The 19899-nt window shown below is 42.8% G+C and overlaps 1 protein-coding gene across 2 annotated transcripts in view; it reads right to left on the reverse strand.

Annotated features, from left to right (window-relative positions):
• LOC122799547 (BUB3-interacting and GLEBS motif-containing protein ZNF207-like) overlaps positions 1-19899 on the reverse strand; it is a 1273851-nt gene that overhangs the window by 238064 nt on the left and 1015888 nt on the right. The gene's annotated exons all lie outside the window — the stretch shown is intronic.

Consider the following 19899-nt stretch of genomic DNA (forward strand, 5'->3'; position numbering starts at 1 on the left):
TTTTTAGGATGTGGCACCGCCGCACCCATATAGTCTTTATGGGGACTCATACAGTATCAGAAAGCATCAGTCACGTTTCCTGCTCTCCCATTATTTTTTCCTTAAAAAAATTATAAATATACCGTAATCTCTTTTCTGGTGCAGACTACTCATCACTTATGTTGATCTCCTTTTAACTATCTAGTCTGCTTTTATGATGATGTCATCAGTCAATACTAGATTCTGACTCCCACAGACATTTAGTTATTTACGTACTCTAAAACTTTAATAATTTTCAAGTACAAGATTCAGTACTCAACATTTTGAACTTGTGCTTAAGGTAGATGACGGATGTGGAAAAAGATTTTCAGCAGCAGCATAACCATAATGTGAAAAGGACTGCGACTACAAATGAGAAAATTCCTCACAAAGGCTACTTTCTCAAAGTATTAGGCCACAACTTCCTCAACATATCTGTTTTTTGTATCGAATGATCTGAAAGAATTCCCTTATTAAAGAGTTATTAGTTGGGTACATTTTCTTCACTAAGAGAAGAATGGATTTGATTTAGGACATTTAAGACCTAGCAAATGTGGATATGTCCAGAAAGACCACCTGTCCTTGTTAGAAAAGAGACATGCTTTTGTGCAGAGTGAATTATAGCCCTGGGATTTGATGTATAGAAGTGAAGGCAACCTGAAACTACTTGAAAGTAATAAACTTCAATGTGTGTACTGAGCTATCAGGTTCAAACTGCAGATGGATGTGCTTGTCCTCTATGAAATTCTAGTCTCGCTGGGGCAGACAGGACTGAAGTCAAAGAATATTTTTGTTCCTGCAACTACTTTTTCTTTGCTTGGGATTTAGCTTTGTCACAGCCAGCTGTTACTGATCTCTCAGTTCTTCATACACATCCCACTGCTCTTTTTCCCTGCTGGGCCACCACTTGAGCGACCCCCTCACGGTCACCAGGTTTTGAAACTCTTACAATGATGGACAGGATATGCAAGTTGCTGGCTGTGTGCTTTGTCAGTTACACCCTAACTCCTAACCGTGCTTGTTTAGATGAATGTGCAATGGGATGTGGATTGGAAAGGAGTGCTCCACCTCTTCAGTGATCCACCTCCCTGCCCCAAAGCTAGAGACTACATTTTACATTGGGCTCCTTACCTACTCTGCATCCTCTGAGAAATGGGCATACCCTTGCAAGTCGCTTTCTGTTTGAAAGAGATGGGCAGGATTTAGCTTCTTCACTCCTCTTTATCCTTGTCAGTCTTCTAGTGTCTGGGCCACATAACTAAAAAGAAGTTATGTTCTTACCATAATGTTCCATTTGTGTTGTCCACTTTCATTCATCCTTAACGTATGGAACTTGGATCTGACTTGGCCGCTATTTCAGCTTGTGGAAGACTGCAAACTGTCAAGCTCCTTCCTACCTATGATGCTCTGGTCCCATTCCCTCAGATAACACCTATAGCTTGACGTAGAAGGAGAAACAGAAGAAACAGTAGACCCTACAAAGTGCCATCACTGAAGTTCAACATCTAAGGAACATAAGGTGTCTAATGGATCCTTATTTAGTTGCTTCTTCCTATAGGTGAGGGGTAGGAGGATGCAGAGTTAAAGATGAATGAAAATAGACAACACAGATGGAACATTACAAAAACATAACTTCTTTATGTTGTGTGAATTTTCATTCATCCTTAATGTATGGGGACAGAGTCCCCAGCTACCTGAGTCCTCGTTGGGCCCTAAGGAAGGATGTTCCTGAGAACGGCCGAGACAAAGGCCACTCTCCTGCTTGAGACCAGATCCAATTTACAGTGATTAATAACGGTATGTGGGTTTGACCAAGTAACAGCTGCACAAATAATATCTATGGAACTCTAGATACGAACACAGTAGATGTAGCCATGGATCTAGCAGAATGAGCCTTTACATATCTCTGAAGGGGAATATTCAACTTTTTGTGTACAAAGGAAATACACTCCGTAATCCATCTAGCTATAGATACTTTAGTGACAGCTTCCCCCAATCTTTGATGTGCAAAGGAAACAAAAAAGTGGTCTGATTTCCTCAAATGCTTTGTACGGTGCAAGTAAAACCATAACTGCCTGTGTACCTCCAAGTAGATGCAACAAGTATTCTCCTTTGTTACTGAAATTTGGAAGGAATACAGGGGAGGTCAATGGTCTGGTTAATATTTGATTCTGACGCCACCTTCGGTAGAAAGGAAGCACTGGTACACCAGGTAACCCTATCCTTATGGAAGGCTAAATAAGGAGGTTTTGATGATGATGTTTGAAGTTCTGATATTCTTCTGGCCGAAGTTATAGTGACCAGAAAGCTGTCTTCCAATATAAAAATTTCATTGCATTTAGCTGCAGGTTCAAAAGGAGACAGAGTCCAGGCTTGTAGTACTAGACTTAAATCCCATGGGGAAATAGGGTCTTTTACAGGTGATCTCAGCAACAGAGTACCCTTCAAACATAATCTGCAAGTTTTAGAGGAATCCAAAGTAGAATTCCTGAATCCCACATGGAAATTTGAAATTGCTGTTAGCTGAACCTTAGTCGTAGATGAACTTGCAGTCATTAAACAACTGAGCTAGGAAATCAATGATTATGTGAATAGGAGCTGTAAAGGAAACCATGTGATTTTGCTTCGCCCAACAGACAAAACATTTCTATCTGCTTTTGTACAATTTGCTGGTGAATGGCTTATGGGAAGATAAGATAATGGAATGCACCAGGAAAGAAAGCATAGGCCTGGCCATCAGTGCAACTGGAGAAACCCTGTAGTCACAGTCTGAGGGTTGGAATGTCTGAGTGAAACAGTCCTGTTGGATGGGACAGAAGGTGTGGAGTCAGATCCAGGATCCAAGGTGGGGAGAGAAGATGAGGCAAAAGAAAGGGGAACCAAACTTGTCGAGGCCAGTAAAGTGCAAAGAGAATTATACTGCTCTTCAATCTGGCTGCTTTCTGTAGAAACTTGGAAATTGAGGGGATTGGGAGATAGGCATATAACAGACTGCAGGGGCCAATTGTGGAGAAGATCATCCCTTAGTGACACCCCCGTCAGGGAGGGGGGGTGATAGGGCAAAGAAGCTGCTGCACTTGTTGTTTAGGGGAGACAAAAAGACTGCAGCAAGGCTGACCTCACTGACAGAAGATCAATTCCGCCACTTTGTGGTTGAGGGACCACTCGTAAGGTAGTAGGGATGGAGCTGCTGAGTTTGTCTGCCATCAAACTGGACTTCCCCAGAATGTGCATTGCCATCAGAAAACAACTGGAAGCTATCGCCCATTGCCACATACTAACAGCTTCTCGACACAGGGGAAAAGATCTGGTTCTTCCTTGTTTGTTGACATACCAAACTCCTGCCATCCTGTCCTTTTCAATCGCAACTGTCCTGACAGTCTTCGAATGTTTGCAATGCCAAAAGCACCACTCTGATCTCTAGAACACTGATATGCAAATTGTCCTCTTTGGGGGACTAAGCATCTTGGACTCTCTTTCCCAGGTAATGCCCCACCCCTGCCACCCAATCTAGGAAGCATCCATGGTCACTATGGCCTTGGGCTGAGGAAGTATAAATGGTTGTCCTTGTTGGACATGGCAAGATTGCATTCACCATGACAGGTAACTTTTGCATATTTGAGTCAGTATTATCTTAGCGGACATAAGATGACTTAAAAAGGACCACTGTGTTTGGAGCATCCAGTGTAATATTCTCATGTGATACCTCGCTAGGGGCACTAGGACTATGGCTGCAGACATCGAACCTAGAGCCTGTAAAACTATTCTGGCTGAAGTCTGCTGACTTGGTTTCTGACCGTCTGCATTTGTGACAATGGAAGCGACACAACCATGGATTGTGTATTGAAGACTGCGCCTATTAATTCCAGTTTATGGGTGGGTTGCAAGTTAGATTTGTCGTGATTTACGGAGATTACAAGATTTAATCAAGTTTTCAGTACCTGGTCTCTTTCTTGTCCCAATTGATGCCTAGTTGGGGCAATGATGAGCCAGTCTAAATATGGGAAAGTACAGTTTTGTACCTACCATATATGGATTGTAGGATTCCATTGCTGCATGTCCAACAATTGGGTATAATGGTCAGCAGGCCAGATACCCCGAATACCAGAAGGCGGTCGTCTGGCGCGATTGGACTGACGCCGATCGTCCAGGGTACTTACTACGCGCATGACCGGCGTCCTATCCTCAGTCTTTTCTTGCCCCAATCATAAAGAGCAGGAGCTGACAACATGCCTTGCAAAACAGCTGTGGCAAAACCAATCCAGCTGGAAACCTCCTTGCCATGATGGGAATAACAAATGCAATGCAAAAGCCAATCCACCTAGAAATAGTTTGTTTTGATTCCCTTTATTTTGTCCCAACAGCAATGTAGGGGCATCTGTCTTAAAATCTGACTGCGCCTCTGGCGGGTCACAGAGAGTCCCTCTAAGCAAAGGGAGAAGCACGAAAAGGTAAGAGAACTGATAATGAGAATCTCTAACCATCCAAGGCCTGGGCGCAGTAGATAAAGCCTGATAGGCACATGAAGGTAAGATGAGAATCTCCCAAAGTTTCCATTGAGAGCAGAGAGACAAGAAGCTGGCCTGATTAGAACATTGTGTTTAGATACTTCTGAATTTGAAGATAACCGAGGAGGGAAGAGGTAAAAGAAAACTTGTTCCCCTTCTTTGGTACTATGGATGGGCAGGGAAGAAAAAAGGACTGCTGCCCCCCTATCTTTCTACTGGGAATCCTAAGATGGTGGCGTCTGGCATGCCTTTGAAAGCTGGCCTCTTTTGTTTAGGTTTAGAAAACCTGCTGAATTTGAAAAAACTGCCTTTAGGCTTGATATGTTCTTCCATAACATCATTTCTGTTACTTATTAATGTCTTTTCTTTGTGAAAAAAGAACCTTCATCTGCCCAGATAATGTCAGCCAGTGAAGGGGCAAAGACGAATTAGCAGGTCATTTTCTCTGAAAAGCTCTGAAGGCCTCCAAAGACTGTCAATAGGTAGAAAAAACTGAGCAGCCCCTGACCTACTCCAGACCTAGCCTGAGCTACTGCCCTGACCTGCCCTCACCTACACCTACCTACCCTGGCTGGCCTGCTAAAGCTGGGTGCTGACTACCCTACCACGTCGCCTACCTACACTAATAGCTTTAGCTTTATTAGCCTTTTTCTTTAAAGCATAATTTACATAAACTCAAACATTCCTTTAAAACAAAATTCTCCAAACAAAACTTTAGCTTAGCCTGCTCCAAACTTTTCTTTAAAACTGCTTCCACAAGCGAACCAAACAAAACATCAGACTGTAAACAGCCCAACCAAACAAAACAGCAACTAAAGCACCCAACCAAACGAAGCACAAGCATGCTTGCCTCACACAAACACCAAACCCAGCAGCCACCCAACCACACAACCCCAGCATTCAAGCACTCCACCCAAATCTCAGCCGCCCACTTGTCCTTAGACTTCAATTGAGAAAGGAGATATTTTGATATTTCAGCACTTTCACTCCACATCAAAGAAGAAGAAGGGAGTTAGAGCCACCTATGATATTTCCAAAAAAGCTCTAGCATGTGCCTGGCAACCAGTGCCAGTCCAGCAGTATTTCTGACCCCACCCCCCACCTCCTTGCCTGGCCAGACAGGTCCCTGGGAACTCTTAAACAAACTTATGAGCTTCAAATGCCCTAGGCCCTGCCAACAAATACTAGTGGAGCATCAGTACCAAAATTCAGGGCAGCAACTAGCCAGGAGCAGGAGATCTTCCCAAAAGGAACAGCAGGAGCAGGCAAAAAAGAAGGTATAGGAAGTAAAACAAAAATTCCTATCTTGCAAAAGTCTTCGGGGTGCATAAAGACACAAGGGCCTAACTGGCCCTCCCTGAAAAATTAGAGTGCTCCTTCATGGAATGCTCTCTCTCCTGAAAAATGATTAAAGAGATCAAGTCATGGAATGGAGATCAGAGTGAGGAAATCGAAAATCATCCATCATCGGAAGGAATAAATCATCATAGAGGACTCAGAATCCTCTGAAGAGCCTCAAAACCTCTCTGCGACTCAGAAACCTCCAACTCCACCTAATAAACTGGGCAATAGCAGCTCTAATCATAGTAATCAAATCTTCTGCCATTTTAGAACCATGTCTCTTTTCTAGTATTGATTTCTCTTTAGGTACAGAACCCTAAAGAAGCTAAAGAGAACCAGAAAGAGGGAAGCTGGCCCCCAAAGAGGGGCTCCAAGCACTGTGGGACAGGAGGGGAGGAGAGGGAAGAATAGGCCCTGGGACAGCCTGCTTCAGCCTGGCCTGAACAGCCTGAAACAACAAGTCCTGGAAAAGGGACATCTCCAAACTCCTCCCAAAAGGCTCCTCTGAGCCTGCCCTCCTCCTGGCAGGACCCACGGGACTGCTGGCTAACCCTTGCGGCTTTGTCCGTCCTGTCCTTTGTTCTTCCTTGGCAAGCGTTCCTGGCTTGCGGCATTTTATAATAGCAATTATTTTCCCAAACTCTAACCTGGCACCTGGCACAACCTCCCCTCCTCTACATGCGTGGTCCTCCTAACACACCAGCTGCAACAAAACAAAACCAACTCAGGCCCCTAACAAAGGTATACACAAAGTATGGAAAAATCGCTTAATCTTATCTGTTTTATGAAAAAGAAATACAGTTTTTTTCACAACATTCACTTTTTCTGGGAAAGAAAAAAACTGAGGCAAGAAAACCAAAAATGTTCCCAACGGGTTCCGGTCGGGTCTGATCGTTTGTCTGAAACTCTGTTTCAAAATAAAAAACGCAAAACCAAAAAAAACTGCTTCTGGACCGGACCACGCAAAAAAGGCGAGAAAGGGCGGCGCGGTCATGCGCGTAGTACCCCCCTGTACGTGGCGTCAGTCAAGCGCCACATGACCGACGTCAGCCTTATACTCTGGTATTCGGGCCGACTGGATGCGGACTATACCCAATTGTTAGGACTGCAGCAATGGAAGACGAAGAACATCATCCGGATTCCCTGCAGCCTTAGATGCGCTGCTGCGGTGAGACCAAAGGGCAGTGCACTGAATTGATAATGACTGGCTCCCACTCGGAAATGTAAGAACCTCCTGGACCTTCTCTGCATTTTTATAAGATGGTACGCATCCTGGAGGTCCATACAGCACATCCAGTTGTCCTTCCCCAGAAAGGGTAGAATGGACTATACCGTGAACATCCGGAACTTGGGTGCATAATCGACTTGTTTAGCGTGATAAGATCCAAACTAGGTCTCTAGTCCCCTGTCTTTTTTGGAACCAAAAAGAACCATGTGTAGGTTCTGGATCTTATTTGGTCTGGTGGGACCTCTTGAATTACTTTTTTGCAAGCAACTGTTGAATTTGCTGGATTGCCGGCTCCCTCTGACTGGGTGCAACATTAGGGAGCTTTGTAATAGATGGGGGCAGAAAAAAAAAAGGGTACAGTATATCCTGTCGTAATAAATCAAGCGACACTTGAGTGCAGAGAATTATTTAGCCAGGCCATTTGGTGCAGGGGAAAAATTATCCCTGACAGCTGCGCTCTGCGGCATCTTGTCATTATCATTTCCCCCTCTGCTTCTGGGAGAATTAGTTCTACGTGTGTCTTGGGATGGACCTTGAGATTTCTTGAACCACAATTTTACAACTTCCCTGTTGCTTCCTTGAAAAGGTTCAGGGGGGGGGGGGGTTGAAAAACTTCCTCCAATGGCAGACAAGGTCTTTCCATCTTTTTCAAACCTGGAAAGTGTTTCTTTCACTGTGGGTCTTAAAAGGGAAGATCTGTCAAATGGAGCGTTGATGAAAGAAGACTTAAAACGCTCTGCAAAATCACACAGGCACATCCAGGCATGACTCCTAATGGATATGCCTGAACCTATGAGGTGCCTTCCATGGCGCTGGAGATGAGTCTCATGAATGACCTCATGATCAATTATAAAATAGTCAACTGGGGAGCCACAGACACTTGGGCGCCTTCAGTACTGGTCATCGCTAATGAGTTGGAAAGTTCTTGGAGTAGATCCCTTTGCAATCTCGTAAAGTGGGCTAGAAAAGTCAGCAACTGTATGGCAAAAGTCACTGAAGTGTACATTCACTTCCCAAAATTATCCATGGCCCTAGACTCCTTATTAGGGGATGGTCAGACAAACTCTATTCAGTGCATTCCTTTTTGTTGGTTGCCATCGCCAGAACGATGGCATCAAACAGTACGCCCTTACTCTAATACTGCATTTCTACTGGAGATGCCATAATTTTATCTGGTTTCTTGGGGATGAGTTAGTCTAGTCAGGTTCCTTCCAAGCCTTTCGACAAATTAGATCTACCAACTCTTCGGCAGACAGGGATACCAAGGAGGTACATGGGCCAGTCCTGAATGCTTCCAAGTATACAGACTCTTCAAGAGATGGGTTTTGGACAGACCAGGCACCCTTCTGTTTTAGGAGTTCAAGGAGGTCTCCAAAGGAGATGCCATTGCATGGTGATTTGGGAGACCCCTCTCCCTCATCAAAGTCGGTATCCATGGTGAGAGACTCTTGCGGCGAGTCCAGGTGTTTCCTCTTACACTGCCTTATCCTAGGGACTTCCCCAGTGTATGGTGCGGGGAAGTATCAAAGAGGTGAGAATCCCAGACTGAGTAGACTGGAAGCTTTGGACTGGCTGTCCTGATCCCATACATCAAGCTGGAGGAGGAGTGGACACTGGTGGAAGTCTCTGATCCCATACATCAAGCTGGAGGAGTAGTGGACACTGGTGGAAGTCCCTGATCCGATGGGGTAGGAACCATAAGGATGCCCATCTATAGTTCTTCCGTGACCAGTTCCCTCACCATCCTAACATCTGCCTTGGTCAAACCTTTGGAAGAGTGGGATGAGACAAAAGATGAAGGCCTAGAGTGCCTCTCCAGAAAGGGAAAGGGGACCACAGACAGTACTAGATCCAGTGACAGTGAGTAGATAGTCCAAAGGGAGGGTGACTTCGGATCAGAAAAAGCCTTCGTCTTGGGATCCAGGGATACCATTTTCATCATATCCAAAGATTTATGAGGCATTGAGGAAGTCAGATCAGACCTAAGCACTTTCCTCTTAGGTTCCGAAGAGGATGGAGCCTCAGCTGATCTGGACCTCTTTGTATGGTTCCTCTGCTTACTGGAAGTTGACAGCTGGACCCTAGAGATGGCCTGAGAGAAGGTGGAGGGTAACATCCCTTTTAAAATCAACTTATTTTTCCATTCTGTGAGAGATCTAGGATTAAAGGCCTCATGGATGTCACACTGCTTATTTAAATGTTTGGGTCCCACGCAGTAGACACATGGAATGTCCATCTGAAAAGTGCATCGTGTCCGCATTTGGTACACTTCTTAAATCCTTTCTCCAACATATCTGTAGAGGGAAAAATGGCAAACGAGGAAGTGATTGCCAGTGAAAAATAGTGCTATCACTCATGGACTCAAGTACATGCACACACCTGCTACAGATACATTAACTACCAGGGCAGCGAAGAAAGATTTAGAAAGTTGTTAGAGAAATTTATCAGTGGAAAGTTAGATTTATTTTTTTTTTAATTAGGATAGAGAGAAGAAATGTACCACAGAAAAAGGGTACCAAGAAATAGAAATTGGAGCTATAGATGGAAATACACACAGAAAAATACACTACAAGGAAAAAAAAATAATGGAATTTATAAACAGACTTATCTCACAGAAAATATGAAACTTGAGACTAGTCAGCAACCATGATTGGATGCGAAGAGCAGCAAACAAGATCTGAGGGAATAGGGACCACAGCATCGTGGGAGGAGCTCAAGAGATTGTAGGCCTCCAGAAGCTGAAATAGTGGCCGACCTGGATCCGAGGGTTGGATCAGAGTGCTATACATTAACTGATTACATCCGAGTGATGCCTCCAGGTGCATTTGCAGTTGACTCTTACTGGTGTCTCTAGGCGTCAAATATTGCTTGTTCATATTTGCATCAATAATTCCAAAACCATGCTATCTACAATATTTTAAAACATTTCATCTTAAAGCTTACACAATACCAAATTCAACTACATAAATATCTGACCTCTGTCTAGTGCAAGTAAATAGATATTAACTGTTGTTTTTATGATATAAATTTATATAGATATAATTTTCACATTTTTCTAAATATCTCAACCAAGCAACAGACAGAACTCCTTAGCCTCATGTGAAAATTCTCAGCTAGATGAATAAAATGCTGCTGACAGTATGTATGTAACTTGGGTGGCCATAGCTCTCAACTATACAGATTTTCGCAGAATGTCCAGATTTTTGCCTCATATTCTTGTTCTGCTTTTCATAAAACTCTGATTTTCTAGCAAATTAGTGGCAAATTATTAAAGACTGAAGTTAGAAAATGGCACACATTTGAGTTTCAGACTTCATACCCTTCAGAAAATTCATGCTAATGCAAAACCTATTATTCTATCAACTTTCTATGTTTGTAAAAGCAACATTTAAAAACTCCCTATTTTTGGATCTTTGTCGCACTTTTACTTATGGCTTTGTCCAGATTTCTTGCTCTAAGAGGTTGAGAGGTATGGGCTGCTGAGATGTTGTAAGTTGTTTACACAATATTACCAATGTAACAGGTACTGTATTTACTGTGATTTACAAAATTCATTTATAGACCTAGCACCTACAGAATACTACCACTGTAAAATAGTTTGTGCTGAAGGGTTTGCCATTTATACTTCTTTAATAATCCTTATGGTTCCAGAGACATGAACATTTGTTTGAGATGTGAGAACATAATATCATTCTGTGAAAAGGCTTAGGCTCCGCCCATTGAAATTTATAGTGCAAACTTCCTCAACTCCATTGGAGTAAATGAGTTAAGGATGACTGACAACTGACATCATCAGATCTAGCGTTATCCAGAACATATGACTTCCAACTCAGTATGCCATTAGGTAGACTCACTGAAGATAGTGTGTGTTGCAATACTCCTTTAAGGAACTGTAACGGGACATCCATGTGATGGACTGGACACGTTTCCAGTCATCGCCAAGGACCTCGGCCACCAAACAACAATGAAAATGACTAATGAACCTTCCTCCCTGAACTTTGCAGTAAGGTATTAAATCAGCAGGAACAGCAGGAATGTGGACAGAAAAGTACAGCTTCATACATTCAACTTACGTGTAATAGCAGGATGTTCGAACTTCACACTGCTTCACTCGAATATGGATTCTGTGCCTGCACAAACCCACAGTAGTAGCTTCCCAGAGCTCACAATTCCCTCCTTTGACTACTTGTGATAGGGGCTTGGCTAATCTCCTCCCATCATGGGAAGCCTGACCCCCTGTCACAGGAAGTCATTTGTTCAGGCTTTGAGTGCAAAGTAGGAAGAACCAAGAAGGACCAGAATAGAGAACTGCCTGAAATCAACCAATTGACAGCCAAAGCACACCTACACAAATAACCAAATCCAGTCAACAACACAAGATTGGACAGCATCAAACTAAATACATAAAATAAGGGAGATGATGGGTGGGTGTTGCCATTGTGGCAGTGTGCAATTTGAATATCTATTGGCACAGGTAAGTATGACTTAACTGCACAACACTCATCATTCACACTGCAACAGTGATATACTGGTAGATCACCACAGCTTAACCTACCTTGGAATTGGAAGGATAAGGATCCAGGACCTCCTGGAGAATGGTCTTCAAAGCTTACGCTGGAACTTGAGAAAGAATCCAGTTTGTAGTGTTTTGTAAAAGTATGAAGACAGTATCAGGTCGCTTCCATTAAGAAAGCTTCTGAGACTACTCATTTCCAATATGCCATCAAAAATGATAAGGCTCTGGTGGACTGTGACTTAACCTTACCTGGAATAGATTTACCACGGTGCGAGTAACAAAAAACAGCAGCACAGACAACAAATGATCCTTCTTAACCCCAGAATAAAAAAAAATCGACAGCTATTCAGCCTTCCTGAATGGCTTAGTTCTGTCACGGAAATAAATGATCTGCTTGGGCACAAAGGTCTGCGGAATCTTCTCTCCCTTGTTTTTAGGGTCTGGAGAGATAACTGGGAAACTGATGGCCTGATTCAGGGTACATTTAGAAGCAAATCTTGCCATGAAAGATGAATTAGTGCATAAAACGCTAACTGTGGAAAATCAGATAAGATAGGCCCACCATGAGAGCCTGCAGCTCAGAGACTTGTCTTGTAGATGTCATAGCAATAACATCAGCCTACAAGGTAGGTTCAAAAGACGATCAGGTCAATTTTTCAAGAATAAAGTTGAGATCCCAAGGAAGAGGCATTTGCTATCGAGGGTGTCTCAAATGAAACTTTAATAACTGACTACAAAAGAGACAAAAAGAGGGGGATCCATGGGCAGACAAGCTGAGACATGCAAGATGCACCTTGAGAGAAGCATACCATAAGATAAGATAGCGGAGTAGCTTACACAAATATTTCAAATCCAGGGGGGTAGACAACATACTGGGCCCCTTTGTAATAGGGTAAGCACCACCTAGAATACCTCTTCCACTTGTAAAAATATGACTTGCCAAGTTGCAGGTTTTCTTCCCTCCTTCAATACTTGCTGCACATCCTCAAGGAACAAGTGCCTAAAAGGTATCAACATAGAATCAACCAGGCTGTCAGCAGCAATTGCTCAAAATTCTGGAGCACTGGTTGCTCCTTACAATGTGTAAGCAGATGCAGAGTGTGAGGAAGCTTGTGATAAATGCCCTTTGCCAATTCCATTAAAAGTAAGAATCAACTTTGCCCGAGCCAAAAGGGGGTCACCACAATGATCTTTGGTAATTTCTTTTGAATCTGAAGAAGTACCTTGTCTATTAGTGGAAAGAGTGGAAATTCATAAAGGACATTCATTCCCATGCAAGGGAATGAGAATGCGTCTCTCTTCCAAGCATGGCTGCAAGGATATCTTGAACAGAATTTTTCAAAAACTGGTGCACAGATCTATTTGAGGTGTTCCCCACATTTGGATCAAATCATGGAAGACCTCTGTTGCGAGTCTCCACTCATAATGGTCTGTCCAGGATCTGCTTAGTATGTCTGCCACTGTTTTACTCTTAAGGGATGTATGAGGCCTGAAGTGTCAGAGAAAGCAGTAAGGCTTGCTCTCAGACCATCAGTGGCAACTGGCAGAGAGGGTATGACCTTGTGCCCCCTTGTTTGTTCAGGGACCACAAGTGGTGAACTTTTAAGGTGTGAATCAATGCTAACATTTCTTCAATATTGTTTGTGCTTTGTAGCATCTGAAGGACCCCATTCAGCTTGCACTTGAACTCCCCTATCTATTCACTGCCAAGAATGTTCTCTCTGAATTATTCTCAGTATGTATTTGGATGAAACTACTTGTGGTCAGACTGCAGGGTTGAGCAAAAACCTTGGGAAAAGGAAAGGGGAGGGGACAAGAGAAAGAGACAGGATGCAAGAGTTTCGGCACAGTCATTCTTTATAAGGGAATTAGTCCTTTTTAAGAAAGGAACCCCTTTTATCTGGTTTGGAAGCATTATCCTACTGCCACTGCCTCCTGGTAATCTGACTCTTGTTAGGCTGGGAATTTTGTTTGTTATGCCCTTTGAAGTTGGACACCTTGTTAGGGGAGACCCTAGGAATGACAGATTCTAGATAACCCATGCATTAATTTACCTCTATCATCCCAGTGTCTGAGAATCTGGATGGCAGCAGGACCCAACACCAATTCAGAACATAAAGGAGCATTCAATCTCAATTTTTAAAATTCTCAGTAAAATTGTGACTATGTAAGCAATCACACCTTCATAATACACAGAAGCAGCTGCATTTCTAGAAATTGTACCTGCACCCTCAAAGAGATTTCTACAAGCATGTTTCAAAATTGAAATCACACTAGAAACAGTCTAATTTCTACAAGACTTCTGTTCAGCAGGCAAAGATGCAGCAAAGCCACCTAAACTGTAAGCATGTTACAAAATAAATCTCCAGATATAGCTTAAATAATTTAGAATTCAAAAGCCTAAATTGTAGACTGAGACAGCTTTATTCCCAGAGATTCTAACACCTTGCCAATTTTATCTGGGGGGGGGGGTTAAAAGAAACCAAGGATCTCTTGCTAGAGGTGTGAGCAGGAGAAATTGCAACTGGGTCAGCTGACACAGACAAGAAAGTTGCAAAGCTCAGAGTACACCTTGTACTTCTTCGTAGCCTTTTTTGAAACTGGTCATTAGCTAAAGGGGGTTTACATGCAGTTTTATAGACATCTTCAAGGCTAGTAAAAGAGCAGGAACAGTTAAAACATTTGGAATTTCAACTTCAATAAGATCATAAACTTTGCCAATCTCTGGTACAGCTCCAGATTGCTTCCAGTCAGATACATCTCCAAACCTAACTAGCATCTGTCAAAAGATGACCACCTGCTTGGGTTTTTGAACCTGTTCACTTTCGAACAATCAAACCGGACGGATTCAGAGTGTTCACTATTGTCTGTATCAAAGTTCTCACCAAAATCTGTAGCCACAGACTTACCTTTAGAGAAGGTAGCTCCATAGCCACTCTGAACAGGAGCATAGTCTCCAAGATTAGCAGACTGTAAAACAAAAACACTCTTAGCTAAGGAAACTACATCAGCCCTATACATGGTAATAACTCGAATGTCTGCAGTGAGGTGAAGTTTGTTTCTTTTTCCTGTGAACGACACTACTGGACAAAAATCTGGGGACAGAGTATGTCTGTCTATCAAGGGGGGGGGGGGTGCAGCCATATCAGGATCCATTCATTCAGCAGTGAAAACACCAGCTAGAATAAAACACTGACACTATTAAGGGCACAAATAACAGAAAATGCCCCTACACAGTAAAAAGAAGTAAACTATATAAAATATAGCAGAAACCGTTTAAAATTTGCCAAGTCTTATTTTACAACCTGCACTGTGTAGTAAAGAAGAGTGCACAAAGTCACAGTACCAAGTAAAATCTACTTGTCCAAATAGTTCCAAAAATGAAATTTATGCCATTAAATTAAATAGAAACATTTTAAAATAGTATAAAGAAGCATTTACCTCCCCTTGTCAGAAATGAAAAGTCTCAACAGAAAAAGCAAATAAAGTAATATGTGCTAAAATCATGATTCATCAATAAAAAGGCATAACAGCAGCAGTGTTAAATCAGTGGTAAATATCACATAAATTGAGAAAAAAGTGAAAAAATGCAATATCAATGCCAAAAAGTGTATTGTCATCCCCTTTGGTAAAAACTCTGTACCCATGAACTACCACATGTGGATCATCACTTCACAAAATCTCAGTTGAAAAGGAGAGAAAAGTGTTCACCATCACTCACTATACCCATCACTCGTCCAGCCCGCCTTGGTATGTACCCCATTGGTATTCTCCCTGAACATCACACACAACAACTGGAACACTCAGAGAATGGCCTCACCAAAGAGGATTACTGGCCTCAAAAACATGCCCCCCTATGAAAAAACTAAAAAAACTCCATCACATATCGCACCACTCAGGGCGATCTCTGCCTAACATACAAACTTATGTCAAACCCAGAGCTGCAGAGCATGCTCCACTTAAAAAAATCCCAATCCATCCGAGCTACGCTCTAGGGACCTAAACCTTGTCACCACAATAAATAGAACATGCTGGAGGGATAGATTCCTGTCCCAGAGACTTCCCATACTCTGGAACAGACTACCTATCTATGTCAAACAGAGCTCCTCATTAGCACTCTTCAAGAAAAATCTTGAAGATTGGATGGGAAATTCACTCCAGGGATCACTTCTGTGGCTCTGCTCGACAGGCACAGGAAAATAATTTTCTTGGGTGGCGAAAGCCAGGGTACATTTTTTGGCTAGGCTTATATAGGCCCTAGGGCCAATAGCTTAGTACCTACCTATGAACCTATTTTCTGTCAAAACTTCAAAATCAATCAGATAAACAGAAAGAAGATGCGGTAATTAAACTGCAGATCTACCTGCACAAAGTAGTCCCTAGTGTTCAACTCATACCACCGCAGGTCTTCAGTTTCTCAGTACAAGTCATAAAACACTTTTGAAAGCCCTGTAACTGCTTAAAAGCAGTTTTAAGCATACAAGTAACAGCAGTAAGCTGAAATCCCTGAGAGCTATTAGCAGCAGCAGTAAAAAAGTAAATTAAAATAAAAAGTTAACAGACAAAAATCTATACTTTTTTAATAAAACAGAAAGAAATCCAAAGTATATAACAATAAAGAGGAAAAGGATTTTGCATGACTCTAGAAGCAAGCTGCTGATGAGATTCAACTGTGTGATTTCCATAGCTGGCAACAGAAGAATGAACAACTGATTTCCTGTGACAGAAGAATGAACAACTGATTTCCTGTGACAGGAGTTTGGATTACCCTGATGGGAGAGGCTTGGCTGATCCCCATATCACAGGGAGTCAGATTGGGGGTGGGTGGGTTCTAAGCTCTTGAAAACCACCAGTGTGGGTTTGTGCAGACACAGAATCCATATGCCACTGAGGCACTATGAATGATGAACATCCTCCAGTGTCACAGGAGATGGAATGCACTCGCCTCTACCCGCCCACCCTGCTCTGCTAAACAAGGAAGAGGACGAGAAGGTCCGTCTTCTCCCAAGTGGAAAAGAAGACTGAGTTCCTTAGTGCCCAACAGTTCTGGAAGACCATGACCAGACAAGGCCTCGATCTGTAGCTGCGAGAGAAGACAACAAGAACACTTTGCAGCATTTGTTTACTCATTCACTAATTACGTACACGAAGGTATATATTACTTACCCATTTACATATAGCCTTGTAACTATGTACACAAGGGTATATATAAACCGGTTTGCAAAATTTAAAAATCATGAGCAAACTGACAAAATCAAAGCAGCCTATCTATCCTGAAAATGTAAATTTGAAGTAGTTGTTTACCTGGCTGTCTTACTATCATTTAAGTTTGCATTCTCACTTTTCTTTTTAAGGAAGATCTTGCCCCAAAGATGCCCTCCACTGATGTAACATGCTCTGCCTTCAATGATTACTGTGCAGGAAGTTCTGCTTCCTTGCTGACACTGCACTGGGGTCAGCAGAGTTTATTTCTATTACTTAGTCAGTGAGAGGGAGAAAGGTGCCCTGAACGAGGATTTTCAGATCAGAGCAGTTTACTTGTATTTTTGTCTAATTTTCAATTTTAATTTAGTTACATGTTGGTTAATCCAATCTTCAAACCATCACACAGTCTGTGTACCTTTTATGTGGAATAAATGTAAAGGCTGGCTCTGTTTGTGTGGCACGTGGCACTTGTGTGACAGTGAAAGTCCATAGCTCTTGACTGTCTCTGATTTTGCCTAATGTTACTGATTATCATCTTTCATCTATCTGTGATTTTGCAGCACCTCCTGCCCTCAAACCTTTCAATTTTCTCGTAAATAACTGAGGATCACAGACACATTAAAGATCAGTGTTTATAATTCAATTTGTCCCAAAGCTGCATGCGGATGCAAAACCTGTTCTATTAACAAACAAGAAAATTAAACTGGAAACCAAGGAAAGCACAGTTGTGTACACTTACCATAAATGTAGATGGTTGAGTTTATTCACTGTTGCAGTCATCACTTTTGGGTTATCTGCTTGCCCTCAGTCGGCCTGATTAACAAAGTCTTGGGTCCTGCGTCACCTGCTGTCCCTTCTTCCATGACGTCAGGGTTATAAAACATGCAGCCGACGTTATTACATCAGTTTTTCTTGCCCCAGATGTCAGGTGCCCCCTTAATGGGAAGCAATTAAATCTATAAATATACAAGGTTATACCTCCAACAAAAAAGCAAATACACCAAAAAGCTTTTGAAAATAGTAAAGGAAAGTAGAGGCATATCCAAAAAAGAAAAAGAAGGGGGCTGAAGGGAGGGTAACCAGGACTGCAACAGTGAATACACTCGAACATCTACATTTATGGCAAGTGTACACAACTGTACTATGGTCTTCGTGTTTCACTGTTGCAGTCATCACTTTTGGGTAGATTCCCAAAGCTAAGGATGGGAGAAGGAATTTAAATAGAATTAAGACCAGCTAAAAGGCCCTGCAAGACTGCAGTGGCAAAACCAGCTCTGGATTTAGAGAAAATTGGCAGATGGCAATGCTTGGTGAAGTATGTACAGAACTCAAAGTAGCAGCTTCTAGGATGTTCCTGGTAGGGACGCCTCTGGGAAAGCATGTAGAGGTAGATGCAGCCCTGGTAGAGTTGGGCCTGATCCCTTGTGAGATCAGTTTTCCATGGTGTTTGTAGCAAAAAGGAATGCAATGGCCTATCTATCTGGAAATGGATTGCTTTGAAATAGCCCTCCCCTCTGCCCCTGCAGCAAATGCCACCAGCAGTTGATCAGATTTCCTTTGAGGTAGAATCTAAGTTGTTTGTGCACGTCTAAGGAGTGCAGAATCCGTTACCCTTTGTTCTGTGGATTAGGAAAGAAGGCTGGCAAATGTATGGACTGATTAAAGGTCACACTGGATACCACCTTGGACATGAAGGAGGGATTGGTCCTGAGGGACACCCTGTCCGCATGAAAGATGATGAAAGGCTCCACTGCCATGAGGGCCTGTAATTAAGATACCCTTCTTGCTGAAGTAATTGCTAAAAGGAAAGCTGTTTTCCAAGAAAGGAATTTTAAGTCCATAGTGGCAGCTGGCTCGAAAGGAGGAAGGGTGAGCTTTTCCAATACAAAGTTGAGGTCCCAGGCTGGAGTTGGAGCTCTCCTGGGTGGTCGTAGATTTTTGGCCCATCTGAGGAACTGCTTAAGCAGTGGATGAGAGAAGAGGGGTGGTTCTGTATTATAATGAGCTGAGATGGCTGAGGCATGAATTTTGACGGAAGAGAAAGACAGGTCCTTATGAAGCATCTCAGTTAAGTATTGTAAGATCTGAGGTAAATTGGGCACTGCTGTGCTCATCCCTTGAGATTGGTTCCAGGCACAGAATATTTTCTATTTTTCAGCGCAAGACTTTCTGGTACTAGGCCTCCTTGCCACTAAAATGATATCCATCACTGTTTTACTGAGGGATGGTAAAGGAGAAATTATGTAATTAGCCAGGCTGCTAGATTCAGTGTTTGAAGTTGAGGATGCAGAATTTGGTTCTCCTGCTGATACAATAGAGTAGGAGTCTGAGGCAGGTGCCATGGGGCCCACAGAGACACACTGCGCAAGAGGGGGTACACCAGTGTTGGCGTGGCCAGTCTGGTGCAATCAAAATCGTCCTTGGTTTGTCTTGTTTGATCTTTAGTAGTACTTTGGAGAGCAGAGGCAGAGGAGGAAAGGCGTAAACTGATGGACAGAGCATCCACTTTCCAAGCTTGTTTGTGGGGAGTACTTGTGCAGAATTTGTCTAACTAATAGTTTTGGAGGGAGGCAAACAGGTCTATATCTGGGCTCCCCCATTTGCTTGTCAACATGTTGAAAATCCTTGGTTCCAGTTTCCATTCGTGTGGGTCCATGAGGTTTCTGCTTAGTTTGTCTGCCAGTGTATTTAGTTTTCCTGGCAGGAATTGAGCTTGTAAATGTACCTGATAACTCAGGGCTGTGTTCCACAATGCCATGGCTAGTCTGCAGAAGGGGTAAGAATGTGTACCCCCCTGCTTGTTTATGTACCACATAATAGTGGTGCTGTCCGTCTTTATCATTAATTGTCCTGGAAAAATGTGGTCCTTGAAGGCTGTCAGAGCATTCTGTACAGCTAACATTTCTTTTTGATTGATATGCAGGTGCATTTGACTTAGATTCCATTTGCCCTGAATGTACTTCCCTGCCAGGTGTGCCCCCCATGCATAGTCTGATGCGTCTGTTGTTAATGTTTGGGCGGCAGGGGGTAGTGTGAATGGTAGTCCCCTGTTTTGGTGGCAGGCCTCCACCCACCAAAGGAAC

The sequence above is a fragment of the Protopterus annectens genome, chromosome 1.part0 (assembly GCF_019279795.1).
Source record: "Protopterus annectens isolate FY-2018-M chromosome 1.part0, PAN1.0, whole genome shotgun sequence".
Taxonomy (NCBI): domain Eukaryota; kingdom Metazoa; phylum Chordata; order Ceratodontiformes; family Protopteridae; genus Protopterus; species Protopterus annectens.